Source organism: Dermacentor albipictus, unplaced genomic scaffold (assembly GCF_038994185.2).
Source record: "Dermacentor albipictus isolate Rhodes 1998 colony unplaced genomic scaffold, USDA_Dalb.pri_finalv2 scaffold_344, whole genome shotgun sequence".
NCBI lineage: Eukaryota > Metazoa > Arthropoda > Arachnida > Ixodida > Ixodidae > Dermacentor > Dermacentor albipictus.
The window spans coordinates 27,501-41,763 of NW_027225898.1; the positions used below are offsets into that span (position 1 = coordinate 27,501).

General features: G+C 56.1%; 3 non-coding genes across 3 annotated transcripts; 2 read left to right on the forward strand and 1 right to left on the reverse strand.

Annotated features, from left to right (window-relative positions):
- Positions 1-3,508: 3,508 nt before the first annotated feature.
- LOC139053899 (U2 spliceosomal RNA) lies at positions 3,509-3,700 on the reverse strand. Its single transcript, XR_011510869.1, has one exon. It is a non-coding gene; the product is annotated as a U2 spliceosomal RNA (small nuclear RNA).
- A 5,358-nt stretch (positions 3,701-9,058) lies between these two features.
- Positions 9,059-10,873, forward strand: LOC139053895 (small subunit ribosomal RNA). Its single transcript, XR_011510866.1, has one exon. It is a non-coding gene; the product is annotated as a small subunit ribosomal RNA (ribosomal RNA).
- A 1,237-nt stretch (positions 10,874-12,110) lies between these two features.
- LOC139053897 (5.8S ribosomal RNA) lies at positions 12,111-12,263 on the forward strand. Its single transcript, XR_011510867.1, has one exon. It is a non-coding gene; the product is annotated as a 5.8S ribosomal RNA (ribosomal RNA).
- Positions 12,264-14,263: the final 2,000 nt, after the last annotated feature.

The following is a 14,263-nucleotide window of genomic DNA, read 5'->3' on the forward strand; positions in this document are numbered from 1 at the left end:
TTGTCTTCGTGTACGGGTGCTGCGTTTGAGGAGCTTTATAGAGCGTCTCAAGAAAAACAATTTGTTTGGAGCTTCACGTGTAAGAGGAGTGTCTCCCTAGTACGTGCCGGTTTTCCTTTTTTTTTTTTCCTCCCGATAACAGTACTCATGTGCCACTTGTGTCACCATGACATGATTTTTTTTGGGGGGGGGGTTCTCCCTTGATCCTCAAGCGAGTTTCACACATCACGCAGACGTCCGCATCTATCCAGTAATGATGCCATTTACAAAAATCTTAAACAACCGAGGCCCGCACCTGCTCAATCAACGCCAACTCAATTTAAGGAAGCTGATCGAAACCATCCAGTTTGGGAAAAGCTAATTTATGCAGTAGCATTCTTTTTATTATTATTGTGAGAGACGTGAAATACACACCACGAAATGAACGTCCGCTTGTTACCCTTTTGTTACTGCGGTGCGAAATCATCGCGCGTAATACCGATTCAATTTTGTCTTGTTTGGTGGTCTGTCAGCACTTTGTGTTCTTCAAGAAAATCAGCTACAGGCTTTTAAATTATGTGCGCGAAACTTTTCTCCATCTGCCACCCGGAACATATTTAAAGAAGAGAGAAAGCAGCCGGGGCCTTGAGATTTCGAAAATGCCGCGCTCTGAAATTTTCACATCAGCCATTGGGAAGATAATTATTATCCGTCACAAACAAAAAAAAAAAACAGCTTTGAAATGAGCATTGATAGTGGCCACGTTTTTTCGGGGCATGTCTTGATGAAATAATTGCAGTTCAGTTCGTTGGTTCAATTGCATTTGTTGGCTCCTTGCAGCATGTCTAGATTTCATCTTTTTCAGTATTCCTAGTGTTCTCATTGTAGTATGAATAACCTGCAGATTTTTCGTTGTTGTTGTTATGCGTTATACAATGCTGAGCGATGTTTTTCCTTTCCTTGAAGCTAGCCATAGAAGTATAAAACTTTCTATAAACTCATTACAATAAGAATCCAGCATACGGTTCATCATCGGCTCGATAAACGTTCGGGAAGTGGCGACTTTTAATGCCGTGATCATGAAGCTTAACAGCAGAGCGTGTTCATCAGATATGCCAGGGGTGACGTAACGCAAGGCGTGAATCGAATCTAAGATTGAAATGGCGTTCTGAATTCTTTTGGTTCCAGATAGAACAAACAAAAATATATAAAAAAAGCATGTCATTGATTGTCATTCAAACCTCAAGAGCGCGTGGAGAAAGTGTTCCGGTTTACATTCGGCAAATCGAAATGAACGGCTAAAATTAACCTATCGTCTGGTTTCATGCGGGAGATCACGTGCGCACGCAAATTTCTTCGTACGGGAATTTTATGAAGTGAAGGCGGCTACAGATCATTTCCTTTGTCTAGTTCATGTTCGTAGGCGCAAATTGCAAACGTAATACTTGGAGGAACGTTTCCACTAATCTACAGGGGCTCTCTCATTTCTCCGATTGCTCGCAAACACATTGCATTGCTAGTCGTGACGTTTCACAGTGACGTTTCACCATGCCCGTCGAAGTTGATTACCAGTACCGCGCCAGCGTCGACCGGCCGGCGAAGCGACGAACTCAGCAGCGCATGCGCGAGGCCCTACAACACCCCAACCGAGCTACCCTGCTTATCGGAGAGAGCGAGTGCGCGTGAACGCGGGCTCGTCTGACGATCTGGATTAAAGAAAAAAAAAAAGTGTGTCCGAGATATTGACAAAGACAAGTGGTCGCTGTCGCTCTGAGTCTTAGCGCGTTATAGAAAACGTGGGATGGCGGTGCTTCCTCGAGGGTCTAAAAGTACAATCTTCGAACTAGCGCTCCCGGCGGAACGTGGAGCTAGCATCCTTCTTCTTGGAACGGTTTGCAATGGACTGCTTGAATGTGCCGACCACGCGTCACGGGTCGCGTATAGAGCCAACGTTTGGCAAGAACGCGTCTAGCACAACCGATCGCGGTTGCGATAACCCATCGTTGGTAGCGAAAAAAAGAAAGAAAGAAAAAAAAAACACCTACCCGCAGCTTGTTAGCAGTAACCGTAAATGTGGTTCTAAATATAGGTTCGCTGGTCACTGAAACTTTCTCATAACGCACACCACTGTAGTCCAAAAAGAACAAAGCACGCACAATGGATATGATACAGCCGTCACCGCATGATTTCGCGTTTTCCTTATTGCATTACTTTCGTGGGCATGCGCGCTAGGGCCACGCAGGCCAGGAGGCAAGGGGAAAAATAAATAAGAAATGATACGCGATCCTCAGCATTGACTTGGCTGATGTGGCACTCGCATTTATGTTCTTTACCTTAGGCGAGCGCAACGCGCCAACTGAACTCCAATTTCCCATAACGGAAATTCGTATTTGGCCATTTGGTTGTATTTTTGGCTGATGTTCGCGTTTTTCGCCCGAGCATGCGCTTCACTGCGCCGCTCGTTGCCCCTTCAATGCGGCTTCACTGCCCTGCAGGCGTGTTCTGCGTCAAGCCGAACCACCAGGCAAAAAGCCTGGGCGCCGCCATCTTGTTGAGAGCGGCGCCGGGGACACAATCGCGCCTAGCTCATTGAGTTTTCCCCCAAAACTGAACGAAATAGCCTTATTTAAATGAGAAAGATGCCGCGAGTGCCGCAACGAAGGACCTTAAGGATTACCGAAGGGTAACTGAGGGCGACGCGACGAGCTTTGGAAAGAAGAATGATGGGTGTAGCGCTACGGGGGATAAGAATAGAGCAGATTCGGGGGGTGAGCGAACAAACGCGAGCTAATGACACCTTAGTTTAAACCAAGAAAAAGAAATGGGCGTGCGCAGGGCATGCAATGTGGGGGGAAGATCATCAATTAAGGGTTACCGACTGAATTCCAAGAGAAGGGAAGCGTAGCACGGGGTGGCGGAAATTTAGGAGGGCAGATTAGATTAGGAAGGGCGCAGGCACTAGACGGCGACCGTGACCGGGCTTACACGTGACCGGGGTGCTTGGAGAATAATGGGAGAGGTCTTTGCCCTGCAGTGGTCGTAGCCAGCAGGATGATGATGACGAAAAGGTAGCAACAGGTATTCATAACATACAGGTTGGAAAGCTGAGGCACCTCTGAACCCTTGAATATATTTCGCCACACTTGGCCATACGACAAGTTTGTTTTCGAGGCGCTCGGTCCCACTGCAGCGAAAATGTTGCCGGAAATCGGGCACTCCATTTTTGTTTCATAGGGAACCTTTCTTCCACTAGGGCAGCGGATTTTCGCAGGGCGAGCTTGCTGTCGTTTACGGATCAAAGCGATAGTGAACTCCAAAATGCAGTGTTGGCTTTGAGTGGGACTTACATTGATTGCAAAACCCACGGCTAATCACCCTTCCCCCCCCCCCCCCCCAAGTGGCTCATTACAGCAGACAATCGTTCAGAAACACCGTCATCGTTGCGTATAGTATGGGAATGGTGCGTGTCACGTGAGTGCTCGCTTCGAGCTTGTGTTCTTCATTTTGATTGAATGAAGTCTCACCTAAGTGAGCGGGGGCCGATCCCGGAGGTAGTGCAATACCGGGCCGACCTGCGGCGGAGGTGAAGCAGGCTTCAAGCACTCCGCCAACTTCCAAAAATAGGTTTAATATCGTGGGTCCATATAGAACCCGTATCAGATATTAAGCTGATAAGAACAGATACTACACTTTGATCTTAGCCAAAAGGCCGAGAAGCGATGTCTTTCACTTCACTCCATTGTACCACTGCCTTGTGGGTGCCCTGGCGACATTGGTAACCTCAGCAACAGCGTGGGCAATCTTATAAAACCCAGCCCGTCTAGAGACTCTATGCTCTCTATCTCGCGAATCAACTCGCGACGCCTCAGTCTTTCACTGTTAACGAAACGCCGTCGCGTAGAAACGAGACCCGAGCGCAAGCTTGTTCGCAAGGCAAAACCAACGAAGGCAACCTCGTAGAAAACGGAACAGGCGAGCGGAAAACACGCGCAAGGGGAATGCTTACTTCCGTCTGAATGCGACCGCTCAAGGCGGCTTTCTTTGAGGCCTTCGTTTCAAGCCCGTGCGCAAGTGTAATACACTACGCGCATTTCCCTCATTTCCTTTTATTTACCGCAAGGCCCACTGAAAGTTTTCATACGGCACAGGCCGGGACGGATTGCAACGTGTCGATTCGACCGCTAGAATTAGGTAGCGCGCCTCATGTACGAATGAAAGAGAATGAAAAAAAAAAAATAAATAAATATAGAAAAGGCTGCGCACTCCTTCCAACCGGAAACATAGAGGGCAGGAAGATCGCCATGTGGAGCACAGGTGTTGTTAAAAAAGAAAGAAAGAAAGAAAGAAATAGCGCTACCCCATCATCTTTACCGTGTGCGTGTATACACACACACGCACACATATGCACGCGCACGCACGCGCGCGCGCGCACGCACACACACACACACACACACACACACACACACACACACATACGCACACATGCTAGCATAGCTTAAGCACAGCTGGAAAGCTCAGCCTTGCGCAAGAAAAAAGGACCACGCCCTTTCGCAAGCCCCTTTGAAACTTTTAAATGAGAAACATGTGTACAGCGAGGTCGTTCGAAACTGGCGCGAAAACGCATCCGCGCCATCTGTGTGCGGAACTAGGAAAACCTACGGCCTTCGCCATACAGAAAGAAAGGTAGATGGCGCGAGCTAACGCTCCGTTGCATACTAAGAACGAGAGCTAGTGAATAATGGCAGAAACGTCTTGGGAAGAGAGAAAAAAACAACAACAACAAAAAAAAAGAAAGACACGCAAGTTGTTGGCTCGCGCAAGCATTCTATTTTACAGCGAGTAAAGAGCATAGCAACTTCTCACAAGAGCAGCAAGAAAGACAAGAAGAACGTGAGAGAGGGGGAGAAACAGGCGCGTTTCTTTGGAATGCAGAGCATGCTGCACACACTATGAAGTGCCAAAGAGACGGGGAAAGCAGATGGCGCGATTGTGTATGTCCTCAAAGCTTGAAAACAATTTCTAAACTACAAGGTGTGCCGAAGTCCGCCTACTCTCATCAGGTTGCTCCCGCCTCCAATTGCATTTAAATTAAAATTACAGTCGCCTCAGAGGCAGAGAGAGAGAGAGAGAGAGAGAAAATGTGTACACTTGCTTCGCGCAGCTGCACCCGTTCAAATTTTACAGCAACAAGAGCACTCCCGCAGGCACAAAGTCCGCTGCCGCGTCCGCCGGGGCGGAATGCACTCGCTTCCGTAAATTGTCGTGCGGCAGACTGCTGCATCGTAGCACACCTGAAACCGCGCAGACGTCAGCGATCGCCGCGAGATCGCTGCGAGCGCTAAAGTCCGAAACCACGTCCGCCGGGGCGGCGGGAGCTCGATACCCCTTCACGAAACTTCTGCGTGTACACCGCCGCACGGCCACGGCGGAGTCGCTGGCATCCTGCGCGCAGTTGCATTGCGTCGCGCCGGGAATCGTTGAAGCCCCACGCAGACGTCGGCGTCGGCCCCGACCTGGCTGCGAGCGCTCGAAGAGACCAAGTCCGAAGCCACGTGAGCCGGGGCGGTGTGAGCGCGACTAAGTCCGAGACGACGTCAGCCGGGGCGGCGTGAGCGAGACCAAGTCCGAGACTACGTCAGCCGGGGCGGCGTGAGCGAGACCAAGTCCGAGACTACGTCAGCCGGGGCGTCGACTAAGTCCGAGACGACGTCAGCCGGGGCGTCGAGCACGCCGCGGTCGCTTTTCCCACTCTTACTCGAAAAATGGCGAAGGGGCCGCGCTAGCGTGCCTTGAATCGGTGAGCGGCGGTACCGCGGCGATCGCGAGAGCTCAAATCGGCCGTGCCAAGGCCAAATATTGGCGCTCGGCTCGGCGCAGTACGCCGCCTTGTCGCACGAGTACGGCCCCGTGGAGGTCTGGTCACTTATCGCTGCTCTTATAAGGGGCCGTACCGCCCTGGCCGACGTTGTACCGTAGTGCCGTTTTCGGCTTGCGCGTGTTCGTGGTGGTGTCCGCGCACCGCTCCGCACTCGAGAATCGTGCCCACGACGACGCGAGCGCTCGGAAGAGACGCAAGTCCGAAACCACGTGAGCCGGGGCGGTGTGAGCGCGACTAAGTCCGAGACGACGTCAGCCGGGGCGGCGTGAGCGAGACTAAGTCCGAGACTACGTCAGCCGGGGCGTCGACCAAGTCCGAGACGACGTCAGCCGGGGCGTCGAGCACGCCGCGCGCGCTTTTCCCACTCTTACTCGAAAAATGGCGAAGGGGCCGCGCTAGCGTGCCTTGAATCGGTGAGCGGCGGTACCGCGGCGATCGCGAGAGCTCAAATCGGCCGTGCCAAAGCCAAATATTGGCGCTCGGCTCGGCGCAGTACGCCGCCTTGTCGCACGAGTACGGCCCCGTGGAGGTCTGGTCACTTATCGCTGCTCTTATAAGGGGCCGTACCGCCCTGGCCGACGTTGTACCGTAGTGCCGTTTTCGGCTTGCGCGTGTTCGTGGTGGTGTCCGCGCACCGCTCCGCACTCGAGAATCGTGCCCACGACGACGCGAGCGCTCGGAAGAGACGAAAGTCCGAAACCACGTGAGCCGGGGCGGTGTGAGCGCGACTAAGTCCGAGACGACGTCAGCCGGGGCGGCGTGAGCGAGACTAAGTCCGAGACTACGTCAGCCGGGGCGTCGACCAAGTCCGAGACGACGTCAGCCGGGGCGTCGAGCACGCCGCGCGCGCTTTTCCCACTCTTACTCGAAAAATGGCGAAGGGGCCGCGCTAGCGTGCCTTGAATCGGTGAGCGGCGGTACCGCGGCGATCGCGAGAGCTCAAATCGGCCGTGCCAAAGCCAAATATTGGCGCTCGGCTCGGCGCAGTACGCCGCCTTGTCGCACGAGTACGGCCCCGTGGAGGTCTGGTCACTTATCGCTGCTCTTATAAGGGGCCGTACCGCCCTGGCCGACGTTGTACCGTAGTGCCGTTTTCGGCTTGCGCGTGTTCGTGGTGGTGTCCGCGCACCGCTCCGCACTCGAGAATCGTGCCCACGACGACGCGAGCGCTCGGAAGAGACGAAAGTCCGAAACCACGTGAGCCGGGGCGGTGTGAGCGCGACTAAGTCCGAGACGACGTCAGCCGGGGCGGCGTGAGCGAGACTAAGTCCGAGACTACGTCAGCCGGGGCGACGAGCACGCCGCGCGCGCTTTTCGCACTCTTACTCGAAAAATGGCGAAGGGGCCGCGCTAGCGTGCCTTGAATCGGTGAGCGGCGGTACCGCGGCGATCGCGAGAGCTCAAATCGGCCGTGCCAAGGCCAAATATTGGCGCTCGGCTCGGCGCAGTACGCCGCCTTGTCGCACGAGTACGGCCCCGTGGAGATCTGGTCACTTATCGCTGCTCATATAAGGGGGCCGTACCGCCCTGGCCGACGTTGTACCGTAGTGCCATTTTCGGCTTGCGCGTGTTCGTGGTGGTGTCCGCGCACCGCTCCGCACTCGAGAATCGTGCCCACGACGACGCGAGCGCTCGGAAGAGACGGAAGTCCGAAACCACGTGAGCCGGGGCGGTGTGAGCGCGACTAAGTCCGAGACGACGTCAGCCGGGGCGGCGTGAGCGAGACTAAGTCCGAGACTACGTCAGCCGGGGCGACGAGCACGCCGCGCGCGCTTTTCGCACTCTTACTCGAAAAATGGCGAAGGGGCCGCGCTAGCGTGCCTTGAATCGGTGAGCGGCGGTACCGCGGCGATCGCGAGAGCTCAAATCGGCCGTGCCAAGGCCAAATATTGGCGCTCGGCTCGGCGCAGTACGCCGCCTTGTCGCACGAGTACGGCCCCGTGGAGATCTGGTCACTTATCGCTGCTCACATAAGGGGGCCGTACCGCCCTGGCCGACGTTGTACCGTAGTGCCGTTTTCGGCTTGCGCGTGTTCGTGGTGGTGTCCGCGCACCGCTCCGCACTCGAGAATCGTGCCCACGACGACGCGAGCGCTCGGAAGAGACAGAAGTCCGAAACCACCTGAGCCGGGCCGCGGCGGGAGCTCGACGCCCGTCACGCAACTTTGGCGTACAAGCCACCGCACGGCCGCGACTGAGTCGTCGCCACCGTCCGGCTGGCTGCACTATAGCACGCCGGGAACCGGGAAAGAACCGCGCAGAGGTCGTCGTTTTGCCGCGGCGTTGGCGCGAGCGCGCGAAGAGACAAAGTCCGAAACGGCGTCAGCCGGGGTGTCGAGCACGCCGCCCGCGCCGGTCGCACTCGTGCTCGGAAACGGCGAAAGGGCCGCGCTAGCGTGCGGCCCCGTAGGGGCACAGAAAGGCGATTGTTCTGGAAACCGCGCTGTCCATAGGCGAGAGATTGCCGTTCGCGCATTCGGTCGACGCGCTGCGCTTTCACGACTTCGGCATTGCGCTGCCGACGTAAGCTTTCCATCTCGCTCGCGGCGCTGCGAGGCGGCACGATTTTCGCCAAACGCTCGTCGAAAGTGGCACGAGTACGGCCCCATGGAGATTTGGGAACTTATCGCTGCTATTATATGGGGGTCCCAGAGAGCAGTCGCCCCCAAAAGCGACCTGGGTGTTTGATATGCGGCGGGCTTCGTGCCCGTCAAGCGTGTCCCCGGTATCGCTCCCGTGGATCCCACAGCTGACGTCTGCAGCCTCATCCGCTTGATGCGTTAGGGGCTGGTTGTCGGACGACGCTTTCTCCACGATATCGAGTTGTGTTCCGCATCGTCCTCGGACGAGTCAAATGCGAAAGCGCCGAAGGCGCGGGCGTGACCCGTCGCCTGGCGGCTTTGCCGTCTCGGCTACGTTGCAAGTGTCGGTCGGTCCACCTGTGCTGCGGGCTCAAGAGAAACCGCAAGCCGTGATCGAGTCGACACAACCAGTCTATCGAGAATGTTGCGTGCTTCTTGCCGCGTGGCGATACCCGGCCCTTCGGGGAGGGCGCCGTAGCGAGCTCGAACGCCGTCGTCTCGGACTGTGCAAAGTGCTACTCTTTGCAAGAACGAAGCGTGCTGGGGCGCCTGAAGGTGGCCTCGGCATCGCAAAAACGGCGTCCGGCCTGCTTGACAGGCGGGACGCGCAGTTGAACGATTACCTGGTTGATCCTGCCAGTAATCATATGCTTGTCTCAAAGATTAAGCCATGCATGTCTAAGTACATGCCGAAATAAGGCGAAACCGCGAATGGCTCATTAAATCAGTTATGGTTCCTTAGATCGTTTCTTCCTACTTGGATAACTGTGGCAATTCTAGAGCTAATACATGCAGTGAGCCTGAAGCCCTTTGGGCGACGGGTGCTTTTATTAGACCAAGATCGATCGGGTTTCGGCCCGTATTGTGTGGTGACTCTGGATAACTTTGTGCTGATCGCATGGCCACGAGCCGGCGACGTTTCTTTCAAGTGTCTGCCTTATCAACTTTCGATGGTAGGTTACTTGCTTACCATGGTTGTTACGGGTAACGGAGAATCAGGGTTCGATTCCGGAGAGGGAGCCTGAGAAACGGCTACCACATCCAAGGAAGGCAGCAGGCGCGCAAATTACCCACTCCCGGCACGGGGAGGTAGTGACGAAAAATAACAATACGGGACTCTTTTGAGGCCCCGTAATTGAAATGAGTACACTCTAAATCCTTTAACGAGGATCAATTGGAGGGCAAGTCTGGTGCCAGCAGCCGCGGTAATTCCAGCTCCAATAGCGTATACTAAAGCTGCTGCGGTTAAAAAGCTCGTAGTTGGATCTCAGTTCCAGACGAGTAGTGCATCTACCCGATGCGACGGCTCGGACTGAACATCATGCCGGTCCTTTCTTGGTGCACTTCATTGTGTGCCTCGAGAAGGCCGGTGCTTTTACTTTGAAAAAATTAGAGTGCTCAACGCAGGCGAGTCGCCTGAATAAACTTGCATGGAATAATAGAACAAGACCTCGTTTCTGTTCTGTTGGTTTTTGGAATACGAGGTAATGATTAAGAGGGACAGACGGGGGCATTCGTATTGCGGCGCTAGAGGTGAAATTCTTGGACCGTCGCAAGACGAACTACTGCGAAAGCATTTGCCAAGAATGTTTTCTTTGATCAAGAACGAAAGTCAGAGGTTCGAAGGCGATCAGATACCGCCCTAGTTCTGACCATAAACGATGCCAACCAGCGATCCGCCTGAGTTACTCAAATGACTCGGCGGGCAGCTTCCGGGAAACCAAAGTGTTTGGGTTCCGGGGGAAGTATGGTTGCAAAGCTGAAACTTAAAGGAATTGACGGAAGGGCACCACCAGGAGTGGAGCCTGCGGCTTAATTTGACTCAACACGGGAAAACTTACCCGGCCCGGACACTGGGAGGATTGACAGATTGAGAGCTCTTTCTTGATTCGGTGGATGGTGGTGCATGGCCGTTCTTAGTTGGTGGAGCGATTTGTCTGGTTAATTCCGATAACGAACGAGACTCTAGCCTATTAAATAGGTGCGGGGTTCCCAGCACCTTACAACCTTCTTAGAGGGACAAGCGGCTCCTAGCCGCACGAAACAGAGCAATAACAGGTCTGTGATGCCCTTAGATGTCCGGGGCCGCACGCGCGCTACACTGAAGGAAGCAGCGTGTCTTTATCCCTGTCTGAAAAGACTGGGTAACCCGTGGAACTTCTTTCGTGATTGGGATAGGGGCTTGCAATTGTTCCCCTTGAACGAGGAATTCCCAGTAAGCGCGAGTCATAAGCTCGCGTTGATTACGTCCCTGCCCTTTGTACACACCGCCCGTCGCTACTACCGATTGAATGATTTAGTGAGGTCTTCGGACCGATGTCCGGCGCGGCCTTTCGGTTGCGCCGGTCTGTTGGAAAGATGACCAAACTTGATCATTTAGAGGAAGTAAAAGTCGTAACAAGGTTTCCGTAGGTGAACCTGCGGAAGGATCATTACCGGATTGTTCGAGGGTGACGAGCGCCATTGTTTCTACCCCGTGTGGGTGAAGCAGCTCGCTGCGCCCGACGCTTTCCGCCGCTGGCCCCGCTTGGACGCGGGGACGGCTATACCCGAACATGCCGGGGATTGCCCGAATTTCGAAGGGCGCCCCGTGCCAAATTTGTTGCGCCCAGTGGACGCCGGCTGCAACCTTGGACGGTTGGCTTGGCCGCGCCCGCGGGTAGAAACGGCGTAACGCACACTGTTGGGTGGGCTTTCTGAAGTCCGCCTCGGCACTCTTGCGCGGAATGGGAGTAAGACGACCCGACCTGCTGCTCTTGCCCAGTACGAGGGGAACGGCGAAGCGTGCGGTCGGTCAAGGAACTGACGGTCGAGAGCTAATGCCGCTGCCGCTTAGTACACACGGAACCGTGGTGCGAGCGCTCTCCCGTCCTCCGCGGCAAACGCTGCCGAGTCTGAAAAGGCTGGCGGCTGCCGGTCGCTTCCTGCGGCGAGTGTGGAGTAACGACCCGACTTTGTTGCTGCCCAAGTACTAAAGGAACGGTGCGGCGCTCGGTCGGTCATGGAACCGGCGGTATTGAGGGTGCGGCTGCCAAGTACGGAAGGAACCGTGGCCTAAAGCACTCTCCCGTCCTCCGCGGCAAATTCCACCGCGCCCGAAAGGGCCGGAGGCTGCCGGTCGGCTCCCGCTCGTGACGCGCGAGGTGTCGAGTTCGCGGTTCAATGCGACGACGTCTGCAGGCTATTTGCCCGCCGCCGAGGGAAAGGCGGCGTTGCTGCGAAGTACCGAAGGAAACGCGGCTTTGCTACGTCGGAAGCGTTCTGCGGTTTGCGGACTTGTGCGCTTTGGGAAGGCGCCGCACGTCGAAAGAGGAAGTACGGACAGACGAGGGACTGTAATCCCGTATTCGAACGCACTTGCGGCCAGGCCCTTGCTGGCTTCGTCTTCCGCCTCAAGTAGACTTGTTGTGGCTCCGGCGCAGAGAGCCGTCCCTGGCACTGGCCGAGTGGCTTTGGAGAGCTGCGCGAGTACGCGCGCGCCAAGCTCTTGTCTTTCGTCTCGAGTAGGCTGTTGGATCAGCAGCGGTCATGCGGAAACGCGTGACCGCCGAACGAAAGAGCGAAACAGGAGTAGCGCACGCCGAAAGGCGCTCTTCGAAACCACACACAGGGAGACGCCACGTGCCTGAAACACTGGTTGTACTGTACTGAATTGAACAAACTATTTTTCACGACTCTAAGCGGTGGATCACTCGGTTCTCGGGTCGATGAAGAACGCAGCCAGCTGCGAGACTTGGTGTGAATTGCAGGACACACTGAGCACTGATTCTTTGAACGCACATTGCGGCCTTGGGTCTTCCCTTGGCTTCGTCTGTCTGAGGGTCGGATCACATATCAAGAGAGCCTTCGGCGCACAGGGAACGTGCGTCCGTCGACTCGTTTTGACCGCGTCGGCATCATGGACAGTACGTTGAGCGCTGAAGCCACGCGCCAGCAACCTCACGAGAAGGAGACGGTGGCGAGCCGTCGTGCCAAATCTTCGAAGAGACGGAAACGAGGCATTACTACTGCAGCGTGACGAGTGCGCGCCTCTGGCAAGACCGCCGCAGGATGGAGTCGGATACCTGCAGGGAAAGAGCGGTCCAAGCTCGAGGCGCGAACGTCTGTTGCCTTGTAGCGCGCACCTTTGCGAGAGAGTCGGAAGCGATCGCAATTTGCGTTGTTTGCCTTCGGAGTACGTCGAGCTCCAGAGCTGGTCGCTCGCTCACGTCACCGCAGCTGTGTGGGCGCCCTTCCGGGCTTCGTCGCACGAATGGGAATCGGCAGATTCGTGCGAGGAGCGGGGAGGAGAAGGGTGGCCCCCGAAAGCGGTTCGACGCGAGAGCGCCGTCTGCGAGCGAGAAGAGCACGGCACGGCGGAGAATTGCCGCGAGACGGAAAATGTCTCCCTCGAGAGCGTTGGCCGAGCTGAAGCGTTCCGTCGTAGTCCGCCGTCGGTCCAAGTGCTTCGCAGTCTCTGTCCCCTTAAGACTGGGCCACTCCAGTTGGGGCAGGGGCGACGCTACACGAGACGATGCCTCCCGCCAGGTTTTAGTCGCCCCTGCGGTGCCCGCTGAAGCGGCGCGCTGCTAAGGCGATCTTTGCCTCGGTGGTGTTTTGGGCTTCAGACACGGTCGCTTACCACGCAACTGCTCGTGCGCCGCACGCGTGCAGGCGGTTCACCGCCTGCCAGCCTCGTCTATAAGTAGCTCCGTGTTGGGCGAAGGACGTGGTAGGGCGTCGCACTCGGTTGGCGCTGGGTTTTCGAACGTGTCGAGTCCGTTTCGGCATGTACCGCTCGTATGACGCACGCGCGCAGGCGTTGTGCCGCCTGCCAGCCTCGTCCGTAAGGACGTGGCAGGGCGTCGTACTCGGTCGTGCTGGAATGGGCGAAAGCGATGTATCCGTTGTCGACCTCAGATCAGGCGAGACAACCCGCTGAATTTAAGCATATCACTAAGCGGAGGAAAAGAAACCAACAGGGATTCCCTGAGTAGCTGCGAGCGAAACGGGACCGAGCCCAGCACCGAATCCCCCGTCCTTGCAGGCGGTCGGGAAATGTGGTGTATGGGAGGCGACGTTCTCGGGTGTTTGCGACGGTGCAAGTCCCCCTGACAGGGGCTTGTCCCAGAGTGGGTGCCAGGCCCGTCTCCGCCGTTGCGCGCCCGGGATGAAGCCTCCCGTGAGTCGGGTTGCTTGAGAGTGCAGCCCTAAGTGGGTGGTAAACTCCATCTAAGGCTAAATACGACCGAGAGACCGATAGTTCACAAGTACCGTGAGGGAAAGTTGAAAAGAACTTTGAAGAGAGAGTTCACGAGTACGTGAAACCGCTTAGAGTAAAACGGGTGGGCCCTCGAAGCTCGAAAGCGGTGGGATTCAGTCTCCGGAAGACCGCGGAGCCGGCGGCGTCGGGTAAACGGCCCCCTTCGGGGGGCTGTTCCGGCTGCTGGCACGCAGACGCGGTCTCCAGGGTGCGCACTTCCCACCGCCGGTAGAACGCCGCGACGGACGCGGGTCAATGGGAAAAGTACGACTTTGAGTCCGGCTATGGAGGTGACCTGCCCGTCCCTTCGGGGACGGCACGCGGGAGTTATACCTCGCCGTGCACGAGAAGTTCGTCACCCCGTCCAGGCCCCATGGGCTTCTCCCGGCTGTCGGGAGGCCCGAACGATGACGCCCTCCGGAAACGGAGCGGAGAACCCGCTGGGCAAGCTTGTCGTCTCCTGTCGTCCGGGTTGGTCCCGTGGCGGCGGGTTGGCCGGCGAGAAGCCGCTGCGAGCGGGGCAATTCTCCCGCGGAGGCGCTATCGTGGTTTGCGGCGAGTAGGTCGGTAACCCACCCGACCC